We start from the raw sequence: 6,188 nt of genomic DNA, 5'->3' as shown, positions 1-6,188 counted from the left end.
TATTTATTTATTTAGGAGAGAGAGAGTGTGTGTGTATGAGAGAGAGAGAGAGAGAGAGAGATCATGAGGAGGGGAGCGGGGGAGAGGGAGAAGCAGATCCTCACTGTGCAGAGATCCCAAAGTGAAGCTCAATCCCAGAGCCCCAGGATCATGACCTGAGCCGAAGACTGACTGGCTCAACTGACTGAGCCACCCAGGTGCCCCACCAAGCAATAATTTATAACATCAAACTATACATCACTTCATCCCAGGGCACAAAATTAACCTAGTTAAGTGATTATATTTTCAAAACCACAACAGATATTAAAAGAATAAGTCTTTTGAAAATGCATTAACTCTCCACCACTCCCACAAGCAAAACAGGTATAATGGTGAAAATGAAGAGACTATAACTCAGAGGTTTATGTACCTGCACAAGGTACTAATCTAAATCTGATGCAAAATTGAAGTGGGACTGGCTTTTGTTAGCTTGATGTTCTTTTCCATTCAGTGTTTTATTTATTCTGACCCACACTTGGTTACTATAGGTGAAAATGACGTTTAACAGAGTATCTCTGGTAGTTAGAGAAGTGGAAGCCCTGGCTTATGGTCTAAGGAATTCACTTCAGAGTGAATGTCCTGCTACAATAAGCAAATTTAGATGTTTTGGTTTCAAAAGAGCAAGAAGTGAGCTCCATTTTTCCATAACTGAAACTGACAAATGAAGTAGTTAATTTAATAAGTGACAAGATATAAACAGGGCTCATTAGGGAAAGTATTACAATTCAATCAATTTTAATGGGCTTCTTCACACTCCAAGGAGCTTAAGGCACTAGATTATTTCCTATAAAAAGTTCTGAGAAGTAAATCAGATTGAAAATTTAATTTCTGCAACAACATTCAGCAAAGACCAAATATCCATGTTAATCAATTAGACTGAGTTGTATTTAGCTCAGCGGTCAAGCAATAAATTGTTTTGTTTACAACACTAATTCATTTGTGACAAGCTAGTATTAAGCATAAAGTAATTGATGAAGGCAAATTGAAAAAAAGGGGGCCAAAAACAAATGAGGAAAGACCCAACAGAATCAGAGCAGAAAAAGTTCTTCCCTGAAAGACACTAGTAGGGTTCTCCTGAAGATTGCCCTGCCCCAACTCTAGTGATAACATCTTTAATGGCTTACTTCATGTTTAGGGTCTGGTAATTCTTTGTTGGTCACAAGTACCTGATATAACAAGACCCCACCTCTGGCACCTGGGACAGGATGGTCTTGTTTATCTCAGATTTCCTTTCATCTCCACATTTTTTGTGATTTTTGTGAGCCTGATTCCATGGCCCCCTGCCTAGCCCCATTTGTCCCTAACTCAGGACTACATCAAAAATCTCTTGTTTGTACCACTTCTTCTGACAGCCTTGGGGAAATAAGGAAGTAGCCACATCATAGGTGGCTGTTTTCATCATTTATGATGAATGTTATAAAGGTCTGGGATGACTTAGATTACAAGATTGATGGTCCTATATGATATGACACACATATATGAAGGCCCCATATTGGACTTAAAAGATAATAACAATCTTTTATTCTCTTACATATCATAGAAATAACTAGACATAATAATAGGAATAATTCTTTACAAATTAGGGTTGACTAGATATATTACCTCATAACTGAGCAGAGACTGTTTGCAATGATCAATTCTTTTTGAATCATCTGTGTGTCCATGAGTTGCTAGGTAAGAGTTTGGTTTTTGTCTTGGGTGTGAGAGGGTATGGAAGAAGGATGAAAGTTCTGGGGAGAGGTGAGAGACAGACAGTGAAGAAGGATGGGATAACAGCCAACTGCAAGTAGCCTGGAGAGCTGGATTTGATCCTTTGTGGGGGTAGATTCTTAAGAAGCTAATTTAATGAAAGGCTTCATGAGTCTCTAAGAGTATGGAGAGCAGGTTTGGTGTTGTGGTTAACAAAATGTTGAACAGCACTTGTAGAGGACCATCCTGATCCTCTCTCTACCATGGGCTTAATGCAGTTTGAGGTACCTTTGAGTACTCAAATATTATCAATGGATGGCCTGGAAATCATCCTTCTCAAGAAGGGCACAAGCAAAAGAAGTAGTGTCGAAGCACTCTGGCAAGAAGAGATCATGGAAAACTAGAGCACACTTGTTGAAGAGAACATCTGAGATATCTCCTCACTTCACTACTTGGGGATATCAGAAATAATAGGCCCAGAGACTTTACAGGATTGCCAACTACGATCCTGGGTAAGCAAGGGATGATAAGAGCCATCATAATTGGAGCATTTATGTGGCTTTGTTTGTGCTCAGAGGCTGATAAGAACATTTGGGTTATGTTCTCATTCAATGTGTAATAAAAGTTGGTCAAAAAACCTTAAATGACCTTCCCAGGATTTCGCAGCAAGCTAATGACAACTAGAACCAACTTCCCTCCTGATCTCCTGAGAAACTATAGTATTAATATGGGATTGCCAGATAGGATGCAATTTTTTTTCCATCTAGAATTGTGTATTCATTTAAATCACTAAAGGCTAATAAATGCTTTGGTTTTCTACTATGAATAACTAAAAGCCATTGTTTAAAATGGTTTACTAAATTAACATCACACTTTATGCTTGAGATTCAGAAAACTTTAAATAGAATTCCTGACCTTACTGTTGATACAAATATTTAAATAAATCAACTAATATTTATTGATTCTAATGATGACTCAGCAACACACCATTATCAAGGAAAGAATATTTCTTTACGTTAATTTTACATGATAAGGCCTCAGAGTCTTGAGATTTTGTGTTCTTTTATCTAAATTTACAATCATACCTTCTCCTTTGGCCCTGCCAACCCATCAGTTACTACTTTCAGTTTTCGGTGTGCCTCCATCTGGTAGCTTCTCTTAAATTGCCTCCTAATTTCTCACTTCTTATTTGTTAAGAGAGGAAATTAGTTGGAACAGTGAATGAATTACACACAGATGGAAAGCGAATAGGCTCTGAGAAAGTACCTGTGCACTCTCTCCAAAGTTGAATATAGTAGCTTTGGTGCTTAGATTGAACGGTATCATCTTTGGCTGCCCCGAATATTTTACTGAGGCATTCCTACTGCTGGATTATATCCCAGAAGGTTGAACTACCAAAGTAAGTGATTTTCACTTAAGAAAAATATTTCTATAGGGACAGAGTGTCCTATACATAGCCTATGCACCTGGTTGTAAACATTACAAGGATTCTAGGTTAGGAAGCTTGATTATACATAAAGGCCATTATGGTATTATTTATAACAAAACAAAATTTGGAGATCGTTTAAATATCAAAAAATAAGGAATGGTTAAATAAACTATATCACATTTACACAATGAATTTAAGCCATAGCTTAAAATACATTTATAAGGCATTAGTTATAACTTGAGAAAATATTTCTATTATCTAATGAATTCAAGAGAGGATTTAAAATAGCATATGGCAATAACAGTGGCTAACCATTATTGAATATCTACTACATATCAAGCACTGTTCCAAGTGCTTTACATGCAGAAGTGTCTCAAGTATAGGGGGGGAAATATACTTAGAAAAATGGAACCAGAAATTCACCAAAAATATTAAAAAGTGATTGTCTCCAGGTCATTCAGTTATGAATAATCGTATTTCTTCTTTTTGCTTTTTAGAATTTTCAAATTCTTTCTAATAGTTTTATTTAATGATAAGGTATTAATATGCTAATGAGGAAAATATTTATATTTTAAAGTTGATTATCATTCAAAAAAATTGGGATCATATAAAACCACAGAAGAACAGTTTTTTATCACATCCCCCCCTTGATAGGAAATAATAGACACAGAGTAGACAAGTCTGCAATTTCTTACATGTATTTTGGTAGTCCCAGAGCAGCTAATCAACAAAGGTACATTCTTACACTGTATTATTTCCTCTAGAAAATACGGTGTAGTAACTTGAAACACCTATTTCATATTATTAAAAATTATATGCCAAAGGATTGGACAATCTGGAAGAAATGGGAAAACTCCTAGAAATATTTAATCTCCTAAAACTTATGCAGAAATAAAAGGAAAATTTGAGAGACCAAATATCAGCAATTAAGTTGAATCCATAACCAAAAAACTCCCAGCAAACAAAAGTCCAAGACCAGGTGACTTCACAAATGAATTCTACCAAACATTTAAATAGGAGTTAATATCTCTTCTTCTCAAACTATTTCAAAAAATAGAAGAAGAAGCAAACTTTCCCAATTCATTCTATTAGGCCAGCATTACTCTGATAGCAAACCAGAAAATACACTACAAAGAGAACCATAGAGCAATATCTCTGATGAATATAGATGCAAAAATCCTCAACAAAATATTAGCAAACTGAACTCAACAATATATTTTAAAAGTCATTCACTTATCTACAATAGCCAAATTATGGAAACAGCCCAAGTGTCCATCAACTAATGAATGGATAAAGATGATACATACACACACACACACACACACACACACACACACACACTAGAATATTACTCAGCTATACAAAAAAGAATGAAATCTTGCCGTTTGCAATGATATGGATGGAACTAAAGAGTATTATGCTAAGGGAAATAAGTCAGTCAGTGAAAGACAAATATCATATCATTTCACTCATAAGTGGAATTTAAGAAACAAAACAAATGAGCAAAGGGGGAAAAAGAGAAAGAGAAGCAAACCAAGAAATAGTCCTAACTATAGAGAAAAGCCTGATGGTTGGCAGAGGGAAGGTGGTAGGTTGTGGGGTGGAGTGACACATGTGGCAGTGTGGGTAAGGAGGTGATAGGGATTAAGGAGTTCATTTGTTGTGATGAGCAATGAGTTTTGTATGGAGGTGTTGAATCACTATATTGTACACCTAAAACTAATATTACACTTTATGTTAACTTACTGGAATTTAAATAAAAACCTTTAAAAAAAGTCATTTGCCACAATCAAGTGGGATTTATTCCTGGCACACAATGTGGTTCAATACTTGAAAACCAATCAACATGACACATCACATGAACAAGAGAAAGTATAAAAACCATACAATCGGGACACCTGGGTGGCTCAACAGTTGAGCATCTGCCTTCCGCTCAGGGTGTGATCCCATGGTCCCAGGATCAAGTCCCACATCGGGCTCCCTGCAGGGAGACTGTTTCTCCCTCTGCCTATGTCTCTGCCTCTCTCTGTGTGTGTCTCTCATGAATCAATAAATAAATAAAAATTTAAAAGCCATATGATCATTTTAATAGATGCAGAAAAGGCACTGGACAAAGTACAACCTTCATTCCTGATTTTAAAAAAAAATGCTTAACAAAGTAGCGTTAGCAGGAACATACCTCAAAACAATAAAGGTAAAGGCTATATATATATTAAAAAAAACACAGCTAATAGCACATTCAATGGTGAAAAACTGAAAACATTTCTCCTAAAAACAAGAACAAGACAAAGATGTTCCAGTCTCACCACTTTTATTCAACATAGTGCTGGAGTCCTAGCTACAGCTATCAGGCAAGAAAAATAAATAAAATGAATCCAAAATGGTCAGGAAGAAGTAAAATTTTCACTATTTGCTGGTGACATGATACTATATATAGAAAACCCTGAAGACTCCAACTACTTAGAACTAATAAATATATTCAATAAGGTTTCAGAATACAAAATCAATATACAGAAATCCCTTGCATATCTATACACTAATAAGGAAGTGGCAGAAAGAGAAATTAAGAAAATAGTTCCATTTACAATTGTATCCAAAATAATAAAATATCTAAGAATAAATTTAAACAAGAAGATGAAAGATCTGTACTCTGAAAACTATAAAAGGTTGATGAAAGAAATTGAAGATGACACAAACCAATGGAAAAATAATCCATACTCATGGATTGGGAGAACAAATATTATTAAAATATCCATACTACCCAAAGCAATCTACAGATGTAATGTAATTTATGTCAAAATATCAACAGCATTTTTCACAGAACTAGAACAAACAATCCTGAAGTTTGTATGGAACCACAAAAGACCCCAAATAGTCAAAGCAATCTTGAAAAAGAAGAACAGAACTAGAGGTATCACAATCCCAGATATACTACAAAGCCATAGTAATCAAAACAGTATGGTGCTGGGCACAAAAATAGACACATAGATCAACAGAATAGAATAGAGAGCCCAGAAATAAACCCATAATT

The sequence above is a fragment of the Vulpes lagopus genome, chromosome 5 (genome assembly GCF_018345385.1).
Source record: "Vulpes lagopus strain Blue_001 chromosome 5, ASM1834538v1, whole genome shotgun sequence".
Lineage (NCBI taxonomy): Eukaryota > Metazoa > Chordata > Mammalia > Carnivora > Canidae > Vulpes > Vulpes lagopus.
The sequence above is the reverse complement of the archived record's forward strand: the minus strand, read 5'-3'. Positions refer to the sequence as shown.